This window comes from Hemitrygon akajei, chromosome 10 (genome assembly GCF_048418815.1).
Source record: "Hemitrygon akajei chromosome 10, sHemAka1.3, whole genome shotgun sequence".
In the NCBI taxonomy this organism is placed as follows: Eukaryota; Metazoa; Chordata; class Chondrichthyes; order Myliobatiformes; family Dasyatidae; genus Hemitrygon; species Hemitrygon akajei.
The window spans coordinates 55,665,326-55,687,778 of NC_133133.1; the positions used below are offsets into that span (position 1 = coordinate 55,665,326).

Consider the following 22,453-nt stretch of genomic DNA (forward strand, 5'->3'; position numbering starts at 1 on the left):
CTGCGAACAGACCTTGATAGTGGATGAAATGAAACTGCTCTACTGATGCAGTGACAATTGTAGACAGAGTCCAGGGAAGGGAGGTTGATTTCTGTGATGTGTTAAGCTGTATCCAGAATACTCTGCATTTTCTTGCGGTTATGTGCAAGATGGTAATGAGTTAGATTGTAAAATCATGAGTCCATCTGATTGTACCAGGGGAGGCTGGTTTCCATGATGTGCTGAACTGTTTGCACAACACTCTTCATTTTCTTGTCCTCATGTGCAAGATCATGATGAGTTAGATAGTGCAGTCATGAGTCAGTTTCATATCACTTTGTCTCTGGAATATCGTTTGCAGTTTGGAGCTTAGGAGGACAATGGTGCCTTACGACGACTCCTTTGCCTGCATCTTCAGAAATAGCCTTATTTCTATCTTTGAAGTCTCTTGTTTTTCCTTTTGAAGGTTCTCTTGAAGACCTTGAGTTACACGCTGACTTCGGTTATTTGTGGAAATGGGACCCGCTCTCAGGGCCTCATGACCAGCCACTTTTCAATATGCCAAGGATGCGGCCTGGAAGATTACTACACTATCAGGGTGCCAGCTTTACGTGACTCTGGAGGTGGGTGGATTCAAGGCCAGTGCTGCCACCTGATGCATCATGGGAGATGAAAGATCATAAGCAGAGAGCTGGCTGCTGGCTGTGTGCCCAGACACCCGAGTTCTTTGGGCACAGAGCTCAGAAAAAGTGAGGCAAAGGACTTTTAACACTGTAAATCAGTGAGTTGCTTTGTTTCATCTCCCCTTTCACTCTTTTTCCCTTATGAAAGAGAGAGCCTGTGGTATGTCGAATACCTGGTGAATGAGTAGTCTTTGGTGTACTGCAATCTTGTATCTTTATTGATGTTTTTCTGCATGCTTGAGTGCTCGGTGGGGGGAGTAGATACTTGTTTTCTGGTGGGGGGGGGGGTCGTTGCTTTGCTGCTGCTTATGCATGGGAGGGGGGAGTTGGGGGGAGGCTTTGCAGTTCTAACATTTAACTGTCATTCATTCTTTGTGGCACTCTGTTTTTGTGGATGTTTTTGAAGAAAAAGAATTTCAGGATGCATATTGTATACATTTCTCTGGCATTAAATGTACCTATTGAAACTGTGTTCTCTTAGGACAGGAGTCAGCTCAGCATCTGACTGATGGAACTCCACATAGTTATCATGCTGGTGGTCCTCAGACTTTCAATGGGCAGGGTTGTCGTCATATTTGGTTAGTGGGCCCACCGTAAGTTCACCAGAAGGACCCCCAGGTTGAGACGGCCGAAACCAGAAGTGGAAAGTGGAGCCAAAAGCTGAAGGAGCAAAGCTGGGAGAATGTAAAGCATGCACTGGATGACCGGACGTGAGAATTGAGACAGTAAAAACATAGAAATCCTACAGCACAATACAGGCCCTTCGGCCCACAAAGTTGTGCCGAACATGTCCCTACCTTAGAAATTACTAGGGTTACCCATAGCCCTCTATTTTTCTAAGCTCCATGTACCTATCCAAAAGTCTCTTAAAAGACCCTATCGTATCCGCCTCCACCACCATTGCTGGCAGCCCATTCCATGCATTCACCACTCTCTGAATAAAAAACTTAACCTGACATCTCCTCTGTACCTACTCCCCAGCACCTTAAACATGTGTCCTCTTGTGGCAACCATTTCAGCCCTCGGAAAAAGCCTCTGACTATCCACACGATTAATGACTCTCATCATCTTATACACCTCTATCAAGTCACCTCACATCCTCCGTCGCTCCAAGGAGAAAAGGCTGAGATCATTCAACCTATTCTCATAAGGCATGCTCCCCAATCCAGGCAACATCCTTGTAAATCAACCAGAACTGAGCATAGTACTCCAAGTGGGGTCTGACCAGAGTCCTATATAGCTGTAACACTACCTCTTGGTTCCTAAGTTCAATTCCACAATTGATGAGGCCAATACATCATATGCCTTCTTAACCACAGAGTCAACCTGCACAGCTGCTTTGAGCGTCCTATGGACTCGGACCCCAAGATCCCTCTGATCCTCCACACTGCCAAGAGTCTTACCATTAATGATATATTCTGCCATCGTATTTGACCTACCAAAGTGAACCACTTCACACTTATGTGGGTTGAACTCCATCTGCCACTTTTCAGCCCAGTTTTGCATCCTCATAATGTCCCGCTGTAACCTCTGACAGCCCTCCACACTATCCACAACACCTCCAACCTTTGCGTCATCAGCAAATTTACTAACCCATCCCTCCACTTCCTCATTCAGGTCATTTATAAAAATCACGAAGAGTAAGGGTCTCAGAACAGATCCCTGAGGCACTCCACTGGTCACCCACCTTCATGCAGAATATGACCCATCTACAACCACTCTTTGCCTTCTGTTGGCAAGCCAGTTCTGGATCCACAAAGCAATGTCCCCTTGGATCCCACGCCTCCTTACTTTCTTAATAAGCCTTGCATGGGGTACCTTATCAAATGCCTTGCTGAAATCCATATACACTATATCTACTGCTCTTCTTTCATCAATGTGTTTAGTCACATCCTGAAAAAAAATCAATCAGGCTCGTAAGGCATGACTTGCCCTTGAAAAAGCCATGCTGACTACTCCTTATCATATTATACCTCTCCAAATGTTCATAAATCCTGCCTCTCAGGATCTTCTCCATCAACTTACCAATCATTGAATTAAGACTCACTGGTCTATAATTTCCTGGGCTATCTCTACTCCCTTTCTTGAATAAAGGAACAACATCTGCAACCCTCCAATCCTCTGGAACCTCTCCTGTCCCCATTGATGATGCAAAGATCATTGCCAGAGGCTCAGCAATCTCCTCCCTCACCTCCCATAGTAGCCTGGGGTACATCTCATCCAGTTCCGGTGACTTATCCAACTTGATGCTTTCCAAAAACTCCAGCACATCCTCTTTCTTAATATCTACATGCTCAAGCTTTTCAGTCTGCTGCAAGTCATCACAACAATCACCAAGATCCTTTTCCATAGTGAATACTGAAGTAAAATATTCATTAAGTACCTCTGCTATTTCCTCCGGTTCCATACACACTTCCCCACTGTCACACTTGATAGGTCCTATTCTTTCACGTCTTATCTGGAGTAGATCTGGAGGCTGGAAGCCTGAATCCAGGGGATTGGGAATCAGATTAGGAAGAAGGGAACCTGCATCTTTTTGAGGGTAGACTGGATCTGAGGGCAAGTTACTCAGAGCTGGTGTCAGGGAATCTGGATCTGCAGTGGAAGCAAGAATTTAGAGGCTGGGAATATGGAACCTGCATATGGAGGAAAAGTGAGGGAGTCAAGCCTCAGAAACTAGCAGTTGGAAGAGTGAGTATCGAGCTGGCTGTTGGGCATTTCTGTCTGGAAGTAGAGTGCCCAAAGATGAACCCAGTGGAAGAGAACTGGGATCCTGGAGATGAAAGTGTGAAAAGCAGAAGTGAGATGAAAGGTATGGTCATAGATAAGCAGGAGATGAACAATGAAGGGAGGCCGGGGGATGGGCCAGGTGACAGTGGAAATGTGAAGATGGGCGCGAGAAAGTCATGGCTGAATGGGAGAATGTAATCGGTGTGTGAGAGGCCAGGAAGTGAGTGAAGGAGTTCCGTGGTGGAGATGTCATCTGGGGCAAGGAAGCAGCCGAGGAGGGGAAGGTCAGGATGCCAAAGAGGACAGCCACTAGGAGGTCGAAAAGTCAGCAGAGATGGCCAGAGAAGTGGACAGGTAATGCAGAGGCAACAGAAGGGTTTCCAAAGTTAGGAAATTGGTTGCCAAAGATAGGACAGGGAAATCATGAAATTAGAAAGAGGAGTCCTTTAATCTCATAAAAAAGCACAGAAGGCTGGAATCCCAATTTTTATTAAGTAGAAAAGGGAGTATAAATAGATCTGCCTATGTGTGTGTGAGACAGGGTTTGAGAGATTAAATGCATAGGCACAATTGCTGTACCAAAGCTTTTTTCTTACAAAAAATACACTGTGTCCTTCTGTACCTAATAAAGTGGCCACTGAGTGTATGTTTGTGGCCTTCTGCTCCTGTGGCCCATCCACTTCACGGTTTGACGTATTGTGCCCACCACTGTTGCAACAGGTTTTGAGTTACTGGCGCTTTCCTATCAGCCTGAACAATTCTGGCCATTCTCCTCTGACTACTTTCATTAAAAAAGCATTTTTTCCCACACAGCTGCTACGCACTGGATTTTTTTGTTGTTTATCGCAGAGTTCTATAATCTCTAGGGACTGTTGTACATGAAAATCCCAAGAAATTGGCAGTTTTTGAGATACACAAACCACATCATCTGGCACCAATAATCATTCCACAGTCAAAGTCACTGAGGTGACATTTCTTCCCCATTCTGATGTTTGCTCTGAACAACTGAACCTCTTGACCACATCTGCATGCTTTTATTCATTCAGTTGCTGTCACATGATTGGCTGATTAGATATTTGCATTAATGACTAGTTGTACAGATGGCCCTAATAAAGTGGCCACTGAGTGTATTTCCAGTTCTGTAAGATTCAGGCAGTACTAAGAAGGAGAAAGGACTCAGACTCCAATACTGACGCTGACTTGCCTGGTCCTGGATATTGCTGAATTCGTCTTCTCTGTCTCTTGCCCTCCTTCTATCTCTCTCTCACCCTCCTTCTCTTTTTTTACCTCTCTCTGAGAAGTAATTTAGGCCAGCCTTTTAAAGATTAGCTTTAATTACACTGAAACTTCAGTGAAATGCATTGTTTTGTATCAACATCCAACACAGTCTGAGGACGTGCTGGGGGGTGGGGGGGGGGGGGGGCGGCTTCTGGCACCAACATAATATGCCCACCATTCAATAACTGGAACCCATACACATTTGAAATGTGGTTCGAAACCAGAGCACCAGGAGAAATCCCATAGTAAACACAAAGTACACTGCAGATGCTGTGGTCAAATCAACATGTACAAACAAGCTGGATGAACTCAGCAGGTCGGGCAGCATCCGTTGAAATGAGCAGTCAACATTTCGGGCTGAGACCCTTCATCAGGACTGAAGAAGGAGGGGGCAGGGGCCCTATAATGAAGGTGGGGGAAGGGTGGAAAACCAATCAGAGGAAAGATCAAGGGGTGGGGGAGGGGAAGCAGGGAGGGGATAGGCAGGAGAGGTGAAGAAGGAATCTAAGGGGAAAGCATTATGGGTAGTAGAAGAAAGCAGAATCATGAGAGAGGTGATAGGCAGTTAGAAGAGAGAGTGAAAGTGGGATGGGGCAAGGGAGAGGGAGGGATTTACCGGAAGTTGGAGAATTCGATGTTCATACCAAGGGGCTGGAGACTACCCAGACGGTATATGAGGTGTTGCTCCTCCAACAAAAGGTTGAGGTGAATCTGTGGAGAGTAACACACAAAATACCGGAGGAAGTCAGCAGGTCAGGCGATGTTGATGAAGAGGAATAAACAGTTAAAGTTTCAGGCTAAGTCCCTTCATCAGGATGGCAAAGAAAGGGGTCGGAAGGCAGAATAAGAAGATGAGGAGTGGCTGAGAGGAGTACAGGCTGACAGGTGATAGGTAAAATAGGTGAGGAGGATGGATGCGGGAAGGCAATGAAGTAGGAAGTTTGCTGGTGATTGACGGAAGAGATCTCTTAAATGTCCCTAATTTATCTGCTTCTACCACACTCCTGGCAATGCATTCCATGCACTGACAACTCTGTGTAAAAAAAATACCTCTGAAATCCACCCCATATTATCTTAAAATTATTCACCTTGGTATCATTCATATCATATTATTACAAAGCAGTTTTGCTAAACAACTTACTTACAACTTGGCTTGAGTATTTGATCTGGCTGTCCCAGGGCATCAGCATTCACCAGAATTGTCATATAATCTTTTGAAATGAGTACGGCGTTTCCCAGTGCCTGACTGTGCACCAGCCCCACACTTTGTTAAATTGCTGTGACTCTACATAAGACATTAGTCAGACTAAACTTGGAGTATTGTGAGTTTTGGGGGCCTTTATCTAATAAAGGTCATACAGGCATTTGAGAGGGTCATTGCGTATATTTCAAAGTGGAGGTTGACAGGTTCTTGATTAGTAAGGGCATCAAAGGTTACAGGGAGAATGCAGAATGAGGTTGACAGAGATAATAAATCAGCCATGATCGAATAGTGAAGCAGAGCCAACATCTGGATCAGAGCCTTCTGGTCTTTCAGGAGAAAGTAAGAGCATTTTGAGTGCCAAGATCAATTTTATTGTCATCGGCACAAGTCATGTGATCAGTCAGGTACAGTGATATTCGTACTTGCATGGCGTCACAGGGTGCTTTAATGATGGAATTTGCCTTTTTGAGAGAGTGCATCCTGTAGATACTACCAATGGTGGGGAAGAATGCACTCGTGGTGCCTTGACTGAAGTTTACACTCTGCAGCTTCTTACATTCTTGTGCATTCAAATTGCTATACCAATCCATGATGGCACAAGTCCAGATATTCATTAGTACATCTGTAAAAGACTTTTTGGTGACAAGCCAAACCTCCTAAGTATAAAACACAAGTGTGTTTTCCTTATGATTGCATCTATATTGTGTGCACAGGACAGGTCACTATGGAAGAGCTTAACCGCTCAGATTTGCCGGAAGAGCTAAGATATTGAACCTACCTGCAGCGTTGTGGAGAAGACTTTGAGGACGTAAAATAATTTGCTTCTAAATGGTAAGGGTCCTGATAAAGGGTTGAATATTTTCTCAGTGCATTCAATAACGTGTCATGGAAGTTATAGCATTGAAGCAGTCCATTCAACCCATTGATCCGTGCTACAATTTGTGCTCCATAAGAACCCCTTCACATCTTACCTGCATGCCTTCTAAATGATTTTTCCAACCTCCCAAATTCCAAATAGAATGTGGAGTAGACTTAATGGGCAAATGGCCTAATTCTCCCCCTACATCTTATGGAGAGCATTCTAACTGGCTGTATTACCACCTCATTATGGATGGGCCACTAGACAGAATCAGAAAATACTTTAGTGTTGTAAACGGAGCCAGCTTCATCATGGATACTAACCTTCCCATCACAGAGGACATCTTCAAAATGCACTGCCTTTAAAAGGAAGGTTAAGCAAACCCATCTCCCAGGGTGTGCCCTTTTCTCATTTCTATTATCATGAAGGAGCTGCAGGAGCCTGAAGACACACATTTAACACTTTAGGAACAGTTTCTTCCCCCTCCATCTGATTTCTATACATCTCTGAACTCAGGAACACTGCTTCAATATTTTTACTTTCTCTTCACTTATTTATATCTTGTTGTAATTTGTACTGTGTTTTGCATTTTGGTCCCAGAGGAATGTTGTTTTGTTTAGCTGTATAAGTGTGTACAGTTGAATGACAATAAATTAGAACTTGAACTTGATCATTTGAGAACATAATTATTTCCAGGCAGTACAAAGGGAAAAGCAATAGCAGAATGTAGAATATGTTAACAGACAAAGTGCAGTGACTATAGAAAATAAGGTGCAGGGTCACGAAAAATTAGATTGTGTGATCAAGACTTCATCTCTATGGTACAAGCTCCATTCAAGAGCTCTGTAATATAGAACATAACACATTACAGCACAGTACAGGCACTTTGTTGTGCTGACCCTTCCATCGCACATAGACTCCCATTTTTTTAATCATCCATGTTCCTGTCTGAGTTTCTTAAAAGCCTTTAACTCCCATTTTTTCCACAAAACCTGACAGGATGTTTCCATATACCCATTGATCATTCACTGTGTAAAGAACTTATCTCTGCCATCCGCTGCACCCCTCCCAGCAACACCTTTCCCCAATCATTTTAAAATAATGCTCCCCTGTATTAGCTATTTCCTGATGAAGGGTCTCATCCCAAAATACTGACACTTTATTTTTCTCCAGAGCTGCTGCCTGACCTGCTGAGTTCCTCCAGCACTTAAGAGCATCACAGTATTATCTACTGAGTCTGCAGGTGGAAGTAGGAATTGTCTACTGAGTGTCTGTGGATAGAAGTTAGAAACAGGAAGGGGGTCAATAACTCTTCTGGGTGTTTTTTATATACCACCCAATAGTAACCGGGACATCGAGGAGCAGATAGGGAGACAGATTCTGAAAAGGTGTAATAACAACAAGGTTGACATGTGGGACATTTTAATTTCCCCAATATTGATTGGCATCTCACTAGAGCAAGGGGTTTAGGTGGGGTGGAGTTTGTTAGGTGTGTTCAGGAAGGTTTCCTGACACAATATGTAGATAAGCCTACAAGAGGAGAGGCTGTACTTAATCTGGTATTGGAAAATGAACCTGGTCAGGTGTCAGATCTCTCAGTGGGAGAGAATTTTGGAGATAGTGATCACAATTCTATCTCCTTCAACATAGCATTGGAGAGGTATTGGAACAGATAAGTTAGGAAAGCGTTTAATTGGAGTAAGGAGAAATATGAAGCTATCAGGCAGGAACTTGGAAGCATAAATTGGGAACAGATGGTCTCAGGGAAATTTATGGTAGAAATGTGGCAAATATTCAGGGGTTATTTGTGTGGCATTCCAATGAGGCAGGAGAAGGGCAGTAGGGTACAGGAACCCTGGTGTACAAAGGCTGTTGTAAATCTAGTCAAGAAGAAGAGCTTATGAAAAGTTCAAAAAACTTGGTAATGATAGAGATCTAGAAGATTATAAGGCTAGTAGGAAGGAATTTAAGAATGAAATTAGGAGAGCCAGAAGGGGCTATGAAAAGGCCTTGGCGAGCAGGATTAAGGAAAACCCCAAGGCATTCTACAAGTATGTGAAGAGTAAGAGGATAAGATGTGAGAGAATAGGATCAATCAAGTGTGACAGTGGAAAAATGTGTATGGAACCGGAGGAGATAGTAGAGATACTTAATGAATACTTTGCTTCTGTATTCACTATGGAAAAGGATCTTAGCAATTGTAGGGATGACTTACAATGGATTGAAAAGCTTGAGCATATAGACATTAAGAAAGAGGATGTACTGGAGCTTTTAGAAAGCATCAAGTTGGATAAGTCTCTGGGACCGGATAAGATGTACCCCAGGCTACTGTGGGAGGCAAGGGAGGAGACTGCTGAGCCTCTGGCAATGATCTTTGCATCATCAATGGGGATGGGAGAGGTTCCAGAAGATTGGAGGGTTGCGGATATTGTTCCCTTATTCAAGAAAGGGAGTAGAGGTAGCCCAGGAAATTATACACCAATGAGTCTTACTTCAGTGGTTGTTAAGTTGATGGAAAAAGGTCCTGAGAGGCAGGATTTATGAATATTTGGAGAGGCATAATATAGAACCATAGAACACTACAGCACAGTACAGGCCCTTCAGCCCTCCATGTTGTGCTGACCCATATAATCCTTAAAAGGTACTAAACCCATAACCCTCCATTTTTCTTTCATCTATGTGCCTATCCAAGAGGCTCTTAAATACCCCTAATGTTTTAGCCTCCACCACCATCCCTGGTAAGTCATTCCAGGCACTCACAACCCTCTGTGTAAAAAACCTACCCTGATATCTCCCCTAAACTTCCCTCCCTTAATTTTGTACATATGCCCTCTGGTGTTTGCTATCGGTGCCCTGGGGAACAGGTACTGACTATCCACCCTATCTATGCCTCTCATAATCTTGTAGACCTCTATCAAGTCTCCTCTCATTCTTCTACGCTCCAAAGAGAAAAGTCCCAGCTCTGCTAACCTTGCTTCATATGACTTGTTCTTCAATCCAGGCAACATCCTGGTAAATCTCCTCTGCACCCTCTCCATAGCTTCCACATCCTTCCTATAATGAGGTGACCAGAATTGAACACAATACTCTAAGTGCTGTCTCACCAGAGATTTGTAGAGTTGCAACTTAACCTCTCTACTCTTGAACTCAGTCCCCCTGTTAATGAAGCCTAGCATCCCATAAGCCTTCTTAACTACCCTATCAACCTGTGCAGCAACCTTGAGGGATGTATGGATTTGAACCCCAAGGTCCCTTTGTTCATCCACACTCTTAAGTAACTGACCATTAATCTTGTACTCAGTCTTCTGGTTTGTCCTTCCAAAATGCATCACCTCACACTTGTCTGGATTGAACTCCATCTGCCATTTTTCTGCCCAACTCTGCAGCCTGTCTACATCCTCTTGTAACCTTCGACCACCTAGCTTCATCCACAACTCCTTCAATCTCTGTGTCATCCGCAAACTTACTCACCCATCATTCCGCCTCTACATCCAGGTCATTTATAAAAATCACAAATAGCAGGGGTCCTAGGTCAGATCCCTGCGGCACTCCCACTAGTTACCGACCTCCAGGCAGAATACTTTCCTTCCACAACTACCCTCTGCTTTCTTCCTTTAAGCCAATTTTTTATCCAAACAACCAGAGTTCCACTTATCCCATGCCTCATGACTTTCTGGATGAGTATCTCATGAGGGACCTTGTCAAATGCTTTGCTAAAGTCCATGTAGACCACATCCACTGCCCTACCCTCATCAATTTATTTTGTTACTTCTTCAAAAAACTCAATCAGGCTTGTGAGGCACGATCTTCCCTTCACAAAGCCATGTTGACTATCCATGAGTAGACTGTACTTCTCCAAATGCTCATAGATTCTATCCTTAAGAATCCTTTCCAGTAGTTTGCATACCACTGACGTAAGACTCACTGGTCTATAGTTCCCAGGTTTCTCCCTATTACCTTTTTTAAACAAGGGAATTACATTTGCCAGTCCTCCAGCACCCCCTGCAGCCAAAGAGGATTCAAAGATCATGGCTAATGCTCCTGCGATCTCTTCTCTCAATTCCCACAACAGCCTGGGGTGTATCATATCCGGCCCTGGGGATTTATCAATCTTAATGTTTTTAAGAAGATCCAGCATTTCTTCTTCCTTAATCTCCACATTGTCCAGCACACAGGCCCGCTCTACTTCGACCTCATCCTGATCAAGATCCTTTTTACTTGTGAATACTGATGCTAAGTATTCATTTAGGACCTCTCCAACCTCCTCCGCCTCCAGGCACATGTTGCCCTCTTTATCCTTTAGCGGTCCCACCTTCGTTCTCATCCTCCTATTCTTCACATACGCATAGTACACCTTGGGGTTCTCCTTAATCCTACATGCCAAGGCCTTCTCATGCCCCCTTCGAGCTCTCCTAAGTCCTTTCTTTAGCTCCTTCCTGGCTACCCTATATTTCTCATAAGCCCCTCCTATTTCCTGCTTCTTATATCTAACATATGCTTCCTTTTTCCTCTTGACGAGTTGCCTCACATGTTTCGTCAGCCACGGTTCCCTTTTCCTACCATTTTTTCCTTGCCTCAGTGGGACAAACCTATCCTGAACCCAGCTCAAGTGGTCCCTAAACTTCTCCCACATTACTTCTGTGCTTTCCCCTTTGAACATCTGTTTCCAATTTACTCTCGTTAGTTCCTGCCTCATCCCTTCAAAGTTAGCCCTTCCCCAGTTAAGCACTTTACCATTTCATCTGATTTTATCCCTTTCCATAACTATACTGAAGCTAAGGGAGTTGTGGTCACTCTCATCAATACGCTCCCCCACTAAGAGGTCTGTCACCTGACCAGGTTCATTACCCAGAACTAGATCCAGTATAGCCTCTCCTCTGGTTGGCCGGTCCACATACTGTGTCAGGAATCCTTCGTGAACACACCTGACAAATTCAGCCCCATCTATCCCCCTTACACTCAGGAGGTGCCAGTCAATATGAGGGAAGTTGAAATCACCCATAACTACTACCCTCTATTTCCTGCTCCATTCTAAAATCTGCCTGCTTATCTGTCCTTGGTGTCTCGAGGGCCTATAGGCTACTCCCAGCACAGTGATTGATCCCTCCCTATTTCTGACTTCCACCCAGACTGACTCCGTGGACACTCCTTCTGCAGCGTCTTCCCTTTCTATAGCCGTGATACTATCCCTGACCAGCAATGTCACTCCCCCCACCTTTTCTACCTTCCATCCTATACCTTTTAAAACACCTGAACCCCGGGACCTGCATCATCCAATCCAGCCCTTCCTCCAACCAAGTTTCAGTAACGGCCACAACATCATAGTTCCATGTACTAATCCATTCTCTAAGTTCATCCTCCTTGTTCCTAATACTCCTAGCATTGAAATAGACTCATTTCAACCCCTTTAACTGGCTACAATTATGTCCTGTCCCTTGCCTGTCCTTCCTCATCAACTCCGAACTCTTAGCATCATGCCCTTGTCCTTCTACCTTAATCCCTGCACTCACATTCTGATTCCCACCCCCCTGCCAAACTAGTTTAAACCCTCCCCAACAGCTCTATCAAACCTGCCCACCAGGATATTGGTCCCCTCGGGATTCAAGTGCAACCGGTCCTTTTTGTACAGGTAGGAATAGGAATAGGTTAGAATGATTAGGAATAGTCAGCATGCTGAATCAAAGGCAGGTCGTGCCTCACAAGCCTGATTGAATATTTTTGAGGATGTGACTAAACACATTGATGAAGGTACAGCACTAGATGTAGTGTAAATGGATGTCTGCAAGGCATTTGATAAGGACCCCATGCAAGGCTTATTGAGAAAGGAGGCATGGGATCCAAGGGGACCTTGTTTTGTGGATCTAGAATTGGCTTGCTCACAGAGGCAAAGAGTGGTTGTAGATGGGTCATATTCTGCATGGAGGTTGGTGACCAGTGGTGTGCCTCAGGGATCTGTTCTGAGACCCCTTCTTGTCATGATTTTTTATAAATGACCTGGATGAGGTAGTGGAGCAAAGGGTTAGTAAATTTGCTGATGACACAAAGGTTGGGGGTGTTATGGATAGTGTGGAGGGCTGACAGAGGTTATAGCAGAACATCGATAGGATGCAAAACTAGTCTGAGAAGTGGCAGATGGAGTTCAACCCAGATAAGTGTGACGTGGTTCATTTTGGTAGGTGAAATATGATGGCGGAATATAGTAGTAATAAGACTCTTGGCAATATAGAGGATCTGATTCCATCGGATACTCAAAGCTGCTGCACAGGTTGACTCTGTGGTTAAGTAGGCATACAGTGCATTGGCCTTCATCAACCGTGACATTGAGATTAAGAGCCAAGAGGTAATGTTACAGCTATAAAGGACCCTGTTCAGACCCCACGTGGAGTAGGGTGCTGAATTCTGGTCACCTCACTACAGGAATGATGTGGAAACTATAGAAAGGGTGCAGAGATTTACAAGGATATTTCCTAGATTGGGGAGCATGACTCATGAGAATAGGTTGAGTGAACTCAGCCTTTTCCCCTTGGAGCAGCGGAGGATGAGAGAGGTGACCTGATAGAGGTGTATAATATGATGAGAGGCATTGATCGTATGGATAGTCAGAGGCTTTCTCCCAGGGCTGAAATGGCCAACACGAGAGGGCACAGTTTTAAGGTGCCTGATAGTAGGTACAGAGGAAATGTCAGGGTTAATTTTTTTTTGAGTGTGTGTGCAATGAACTGCTGGTAATGGAGTTGGAGGCAGGTATGATAGGGTCTTTCTTTCGTAATTCAAATTTTTATTATTATTTCTTATTTTACAGAACAGCACAGCATATCATGGAGCAGATACAGGGTACAGCATATTTACACAGCCATCCCACGACAGGAAAACATATAAAACTAAGAAACAGAAAAAATATCTAATTTAAGTTTAAATTAACATACAACCAAAATTGATCCCACGCATCTTGCACTTTTCCCTCACTGTTAATACTTCCCAACATGTGTTCCTATGATGAAATCTTAACCATTTCCTCACAGCGGGATATCTGGGTTTTTTCCAGCTTTGCAATATAATTCTTGCAGCTGTGATGAGACCCACCTTTTAAATAGTAAATCTGTACTCCTGGATAGGTACATGGAGCTTAGAAAAAATAGAAAAAATTGTGGGCCAAAGGGCCTGTATTGTGCTGTATGTTTTCTATGTTTCTATGGCAGCAGATCAGTTAGCACAACGCTTTTGCAGCTTGGGGCATCAGAGTATTGAGTTCAATTCTGGTAAGGAGTTTATATTTTCCCTCTGTTACTGCATGGGTTTCCTCTCACAGTCCAAAGATGTATCAGTAAGTTGGTTAATTGATTATTGTAAATTGTCCCGTGGTTAGGCTATTATTAGGTAGGCAGGCTGCTGGGTAGTGAGGCGTATTGGTCTGGAAGGACCTGTTACGCACTGTATTTCTTTCTTTTTCAATATTTTTATTAATTTCTTACATAAAAGAGTACAGAGTATAGTAAGATATATATCGATTACAATATATTGAAATTACAGAAGAGGTGTAATTACCCCATATCCCTATAGATTACATTTAAACATAAAATTGAAAAGAAATAATTTTACTATACAAAAAATTTAAACCCACTACCAGAAACAAAAAAACAGCTGTCCGGTTTTAAAAAAGAAAACATCCTTAACATATAGCAAAACATATTAGCCAACATCTGTGCTTAATAGCAAATCAAAGATTTTGAAAGTAATTCAAAAAAGGTCCCCACAATGTTAAAAAATCTTGTCCAGGTTCAGAAATTGAACAGCGAATCTTCTCTAAATTTAAGCAAGACTTAACATCATGTAACCTATGAGTAGGCAGAGTGGCATCCTTCCATTTAAGCAACAATAAATAATTCTGTGTTACTTTGGATTTCCAGCAGCAGCAGAATCTCGTTCTGACCTCTGCTGTTTTACTCTCTCCCCAAACTGATCCCCTGCAGTGGAATGCCATAGAGATGCCCACTGATGCAGCTTCACCACTGCTTTTAAATTGAGGAAGAAAGTGAACCTGGAGGCCAGTGATGTCAATGAGACCTGGAACTGGATCTATGGTCTCCCCAAACTCAAGAAGAGAAACTCCAGCTTAAATAAGACAGAGCGCTTGGACAGGTCTCGTTTGCGGAGTGGGCGAGAGGGTTAAGCCAGGGACTAAGGGTGCTACATCGCCCATTGTCATCTCCGACCATGGCCTCCATGCCATGTAGGAGGTCAAAAGCAACAGGGACATGGGAATCACTTCTCCTCCAAGTCACGTTTCCTGACATAAGACCATAAGGCTGTGGTTGTCAACCTTTCTCGGCTTGAGGCCCACTTGTGAATTTAACTTATGTCTGTGACCCTCATCCTACCCAATCTGCATTAGTTGCTGAAGCTTTTTGTCAACCGTACCAAATATTGTAATCTACAATCAATAATTGTTTTTAACAGTTTGTTAAATATAATGTTACAGCTGTATGTGAAAAATAAAACTATTTCAAAGCTCTAATAGTATACCTTATTTATAATACTGTCTATGTAATATTTTTCCAAGCAACAAAGAAGTGCTTAATATTGTTACCGGTACTTTGTATATTTAGTGATCTCCTTGTGCTGATGCAAACTAGTGAATTTTTGAATATCTGGTTGCAACTTGGTTAAAGATAATTGAAAATCTCTTTTCACAACATCAAGACGGTTACAGGGTTTTGATACCAGGTGAAGAGCTTGACTAAAATGACATTCAACTAGACAAAAGGTGAGAATCCAATCACAAACGAGAAAATCCGTAGATGCTTGAAATCCGAGCAACACAAACTAGATAAAGAGTAGTCCACGTTTCTGGCCGAAACCCTTTGGCAGGACTGGGAAATTCAATTAAAATTGTAAAGATAGGAAATTCAATTAAAACAATTTTGTTTTCTCCTAGAGCTGAGGAAACTTATTGTGAATGTCAATGGTTATCCAGAAATTTTGCTTGCTGCATTTGAATTTTGTTTGAGCTGTTAAATCACTCTGCAGCTCAATAAGACGTTCTTACAGTTTGGTGTCATTATTTCACATTCACTCTAAATGGTTCCACCACCCAATTTGGTATATGCATCTTCAGTAGGTCTCTGGGCCAAGGCATGCAGTGATAATTTGCTATCCAAGTTGTTCATCACATAGAAATGCTTGAATACTATCCCAAAGTACAACAACACAACAAATACAATTATCTTTGGATAAATATCACATCCCTGTATCATTATTTGCTGTTCAAAAATTTCTTACTTTTTCCTCAAAGTTGTCAAAAAACTCTTTTGATTTGATGAAGTTGACAGCTATAATTACAAATGCAAGGGTGTCATGTAAATCTCAATATTTTGCAACCAAATACTGATTGTGGAAGACACAGTGCAAGCAAAAAGCATCAGGCAAAGAATTTTTTTTTTTTGAGCAATGAATCCTGCATCTTCATACCATCCAAGCAGCTCCACCAGTTACCCAAGCCATTATATTCTCCAACAGAATATTTTTTTCCAAGAAATAGCCCTAGACTTTTTCAAATACAGTTTCACCTTGGGCTTTTGGGTAAAAAAAAATCCCACACTGGCAAAATCTCACATGAAAAAAGTATTAGTATTGAATATGCATGTAAAAAAAACTAGCTTTTTAGGCCGTTCTTAAGATACACATCACATTTTTTTTAAAAAGGCTATTACAAATGCAAATTCTGTGTGGCAATAGAAAGCATGTAGTTGCCAAGAAAAGTGAATTGAACTTCCTTTCAAAATACAAGTACTGTATCGGAGACTTAATGAAAGTTGTAGTAGATAGCGATAGTATAAGTAGATAGTAAATTTCACACGTTCTCGCCTCTCTGCAGTTTAGCTATTTCTGAGAGATGACCCCACTACAGAAAACTGCAGCCTTTATGTCGTTTTAAAAGTACAGGTCAGTGAAACCCAACAGAACCACCCTCCTGCTATGGCTAAACTGCAAAACAGCGATAATGCATAAGAGGATTAGGAAGAATGTGGGGTGTGGGAGGAGGCCTTTGATTCTGCTGGCTACTTCACTGAGGCTGTGACAACTGTAGAAGTAGAAATGCGAGGTTGACCTCTGTGACATGCCAAGCTGTATCCACACATTTTCTTGTAGTCACGTGCAAGATCATAATAAAGCAGGTTGTGAAGTCATGAGACCATCTGATTGTACTACAGAACTGATCAATGCTGATAACTGCAGCATTGCAGACAACCGCAAAACAGCTGTCCCTAAAACAGCCCCTTCCTCAGATCTCTGCTTCCCTTTACCAGAAGAAGCAATATCTTATTACTTTGTCTCTGGAATATCATTTACAGCACTACCATATTCACATGGAACAGGCAAGCAGCCTCACACTTGACCGATGGATTTGTCTACTCATTGGTAATCCTTGGACAGTCAACAGACAGGGCTGCCATTATCTTTGGTTGTTGGGCCCACCAGATGTTCATCAGGAAGGGCCCCAATACTGGGCAACCAGGCCCAAAACTGGCATGGCCCAGCTGGAAGATTGGGGAACAGAGCCCACAGCTGAGGGTGCAAAGCTGGGAGATTGGAGAGCATGAACTGGATTACTGGACATGAAAATGCTGCAAGCCCGGATCCGGGAGAGGGAACCAGATCAGGAAGTATGGAACCTGCATCTGGTGAAGGTAGACTGGATCTGAGGGCAAGTTACTCAGTGCTAAGAGCAAGGAATCTGGGAGCCAGATTTTAGAGGCTATTATGAGGCCAGGTGATAGAGGAAAGGAACAGGGAATCAAACCTCCTGAACTGGCAGTTGGAAGGCCTGAGCCTGGCAATGACAGTGTGAAAAGCGTGAAGAAAAAATGGAATGGTCCGAGAAGAGCAAGGGCTGAGATGAAGAGACTGGGAGGTGGGTCAGGTGATACACCAATGTGCAAGTCGGTGAGCGAAAGATGCAACTGAATGTGAGAATGGAATCGGTGGCGGTGAGGTCAGCTAGGGATAGGAAGCAACCAAGGAGGGGGAGGTCAAGTCACAAAAGGGTACAGCCAGGAGGAACTTGAAAAGCCAAGAGTCCGGCAGAGAAGTGGAAGGGAGTGACATAGAGGCGACAAAGCTTTCCACTTAGGAAACCGGTGCCCGAATATAGGGTAGTGAAATCAAGACATTTGAAAAAGGAGTCCCTTGAGCTTGCAAAACACAGGTTGGAATTCCAATTCTTGTGAAGTGGATGAAGGAAAAAAAAATGGTAGTATAAATTAATTGTGTGTGTGACACAAACTGAGAGATTGCTATATCAAATATTTTATAAAGAATACGCCCAGTGGCCTCCTGTACCCGAAAGTGGGCAATCAGTCCATGTTCGTGGTCTTCTGCTGATATCCCAACCACTTCAATTAATGTATTCTACGTTCAGAGATGCTGTTCTGCACACCACTTTTGTAATGTGTGATTATTTTAGTTACTACACCTTTCTGTCAGGTTGAACCAGAAGAGCCTTTCTGCACTAATCTCTATCAATAACAAGGCGTTTTTGCCCACCTAACAGCCACTCACTGGATTTCAGGTCTGAACTGAATTATACAGTAATAGCTTCAAGTTCTATACAAATGTCCTGTATTCTTAAGGAACAGCTCATATATTTTAAACAAAAGACATTTCCACTTTAAGACTGAGCTACCGAAGATGTGTGACAGTTTACTGCAGTGGTCCCCAACCACCAGGCCGTAAAGCATGTGCCACCGGGCCAAGGGGAAACGATATGATTTGGTGATATGAAAAGATATGAGTCAGCTGCACCTTTCCTCATTCCCTGTCACACCCACTGTTGAACTTGAATGCACGCAAGGTCATCAGTCGCCTTAGCACCAGGGATCACTGGTGGCCTGGGGCAGCCGGCGAGAAGTGCCATTACTACTGTCCTGGATCACAGACAAATGGGCACCGCCTCTAAACCTGTTTAGCACACCGAATGTTCGCGGGGAATCCGGTGCTAAATATTTGCAGACGACCTCGTTCAGGCTCAGGGTTTCATAAGTAGCAGAGTAGCTATCTCGCTGAGATCTACTTAAAGTCATCCCTCCAGCCAAACTTTTTTTGAGTTTATTAGTCACTTATAAGTGACTTATCACCTGTATTCCGGTTGTGATTAACACCCGCCCCCCCCCCCCCCCCCCCGTTTGGGCGGTCCACAAGAATATTGTCAATATTAAACCAGTCCATGGTGCAAAAATGGTTGGTGACCCCTGGTTTACTGGTAAATCATAAGGCAAGAGAACTGACTAAAAACATTACTTATAACATCTTTTCTGAAGCATATCGCCACAGAGTGAGGAGGCAGGCGGAGACGAGGCTGGTTCACGGGATGAGCCATGCTGGGGCATTGCAAGATGCAATGTGTTCGAGAAGCAGGTGATGCAGACAGAGTTTGTATCGCCACCATAGATGGACTAAGTGATAATGGAGAGGAATCAATGCCGAAAAGTTTGGCTGCTGGTTCACCTAATCCGGGTGAGGTTGAATCACCGAGCCAATTTGGTCAGATCAGGAATGGCTTCGGGCTGGATAGCCCAAGTATACTACGGCCCCGAGATCAAGTCCTAGAATGTCATATTACTCAGTGCTTGGACAATTTAAACTTTGGCCCAAATGTTGGGTACAGAGGCGAGGGTCAGACTGATTTCGCTCGCCCTCCCACAAATGTTTATTCCTTCAGCACCGAAGCTGTGAACTGATCTGGCTGCTGCAGGTTTCTGCCACGCCAGCGTCATGTACTGGGGACCGGGGCCTGGGCCTACTCCGGCTGCTCCTGGAGTGGATTTGGGACTAGCTCAGAATGCTGTTGGCTTGCTTCTGTTGTTTGCATAATGGTTTTTTTCCTCTCTTTCTCTGTGCAGTGGTTTTTGGTCTTTTTTCAAAATTGGGTTGTTCCAGTTTCTTGCGTTGTGGCTGCCTATAAGCAGACAAATTTCAAGGTGTATAATTTATACATTCATTGATACTAAACATGCTTTGAGTCTTTAAATATATTTGAAGCCATAAACCTGTGATCCTTTCTGCACTATATTGTGAAATTTGAATTGTATTTTATTACGTGACAACTTTAAAATCAGCCATTCTGTCAATTTGATCTCACCTCACCAGTTCATGCTCAATCATTTCTTTTTGACAATACCCACAACCTCCTATCATGTTTCTTCATTAGAAATAATGTATTTAACCCTGTCTGCCCAATAGTCAATCTCGATATCATCAGCTCCTTCCATCTGCACTTTACTGCATTCCTTGACCATCCCACTGCCTTCAGGAAATTACAAAGACACCTTTCAGTTCCCATCATTTTAAGTCTAAAAAAGGTTTGTATTGTCGAACACATTATGTCTGGTCTTGCCTCTGAACATAAATCTTTTATTCTCCTGATTGTTATACTTGAATCAGACAGGTTTAGAATTCTCACTGGTCTCACTTCCTCCACCCACTGCAAAGCTAATTATACAGATCTCGTTTCACCTGATTTATCCTCAAAATCAAGCGCTACGAATCCTACTCATACTCCACTACCATTTTTGAAGCATCTGTTTATTTTTCAATATCCATGGTGGCTTTTCATCATGTCTGATGATGATAGGAAAGCTCCAGGGGAGAATTTTTTTGAAGTGGAAAAGCTGTTCCACTCTTGTCCTCAGAGGTCTGGGTCCGGGTCCAGTGGCACAAACAAGCATCACAAACTGGGGTCTTCCTTGGCTGTAGTGGACAACCATGACATCTTCCATGCCTTGTCAGGCCCTTCGCTCTCCATGGAGCATTGCAGTATCGCTTTCCTAACTGTAGATCTCATCCATCCAGTTCACTGGGGATAACTTCGCATGCTAGGACAGTGGAATGTCCCTGTCTCACCGGGGTATGAGGCCACCGGTTACCCTCACCTGGTTTGGTCCGCCTGTCGAAGCGGTGTACCGGGGTGTGGCCGCTGTCACATGCAAACAGCTACTTGGAGCCACAGGTGAGAGCTGAGTGTCCAGTGGGGACCAAAGGTGAGTGAGCTGCCCCAAAATGGACACAAGCCCCTTCACCAGAGGTGCCACCCCTCCCTGGACACCCCATAAGAGGTTATTTACATAAGATTCAATTATATCTTGATTTTAAATCATTTCTCCATTTTCTTGTCTTCTTTTGGATAACTTAAGAGCTACCTGTATTGCTTCACACAGCCACGGAGTCATCCCAGGAAGGCACTCGCTGCCTTATTACTAATTCCTGTCCTTTCTGCTTTCCTTCAATACTCCACGTAAAACACCCGATTTCCTTCCTTTCTTTCTCCCCACCACGGTTTCACAAACAACCGACAGTGCTCCCTCACGGAGAACCTTTGCCATACTTCTATTACCTCCTTGAGATTGTTGGTCAGTGCCGGTAACCTCACTCCCTCGTTCAAATATTATTTTAAACTCCTTTATCGCCTACCTTCGAGCCGAACGTAGTTCTCTATTATTATTATTAACATTTTCTAGTTGTTTTCCACTCCTCACAGTCCCTTTTCCATTCCGCCGCAGCGTTGAATTGAGATTTGACCGAACCGCGAGGGAAAAAACCCGCCTTCCAACCGCTCGGGCGCGCGCGCGTCACGTGCTGGCGTCATGACGTCACAATCAACGTATCCCCTCCCCCTCCCCCTCCCCCTCCCCCTCCCCCCTCCCCCTCCCCCTCTTGTTTTACGGCGGTTGGCACCCAGTTTAATGTTCCATTACCGCCTCCTTCTGCTCCGGAGTATGCAATGGACTCACATTCTAAATCCCTTCACCCAATCGCACACATACACATACCCTAACCTACACTTTATCCTCCCCATCCTAGTACCCTATTTCTGTTTATCCATCATATCCTATAAAAAACCCCTGTACCCCTTAAGAAAGCTAAAAATACCCTGACCTGTGTTCTCTCACCCATGCCCAGCAGCCCTTTTAATGTGAATTCCTGCACCCCCAATTCCCTTAGATTAATTCTCATCATCTCTCTCTGTATCCCATACTTCCTGCAACTCAGAACTACATGTTCTACTGACTCCTCTTCCTGACATTCCACACACAATCCTGTCTGGTGTTTCCCTATCAATTTCAATGTTTGGTTTAGTGCACAGTGCCCCAGCCTTAACCTAGTCCACACAATTTCCTCTCTTCTGTATCTACTTCCTACCCTAGTACCTGCAACACTTTTTTGTATTTGATATAAATGCCTCCCTTTCCCCTCCCTGTCCCATCTTTCTTGCCACATTTGGTTAATTTTTCCCCAGATTACACACTTAACCTCTGCTTTACTGATACTAATGTGCATTTCTATATTTTCTTTCTTTATTGCCCTCTTTGCCAACTCATCCACCCTTTCATTGCCCTTCACCCCTACATGAGCTGGAACCCATAGAAATTTAACCTGACCTCCCTGATTTGCAACTCTTGTGACTGACTGAAGGACTTCATGAAGTACATCTTGCTGGCTGTTTGAGTGAGAAGACCTTAAACTTGCTAGTACTGAAGATGAATCTGAGCATATCAACACTTTGACTAGTTTAGTTTTCTCCACCCAACGCAACGCAACCAACACTGCCATCATCTCCACTGTATACACCGCTAACTTATCAGATGTTCTTCTGCTGATTTCAATTGATTTTGCTGGTATAGCCACCCCAAACCCTATCACTCCTGTCTCAGGTTCCTTAGCACC

At 43.6% G+C, this 22,453-nt stretch overlaps 1 long non-coding RNA gene across 1 annotated transcript in view; it reads right to left on the reverse strand.

The window, feature by feature from the left end:
• LOC140734416 (uncharacterized) overlaps positions 1–21,343 on the reverse strand; it is a 55,605-nt gene extending 34,262 nt beyond the window's left edge. The window contains exon 1 of the long non-coding RNA XR_012100539.1: positions 21,200–21,343. This is a non-coding gene — a long non-coding RNA (uncharacterized lncRNA). The remainder of the gene's footprint in view (positions 1–21,199) is intronic.
• Between the last annotated feature and the right edge of the window lie 1,110 nt (positions 21,344–22,453).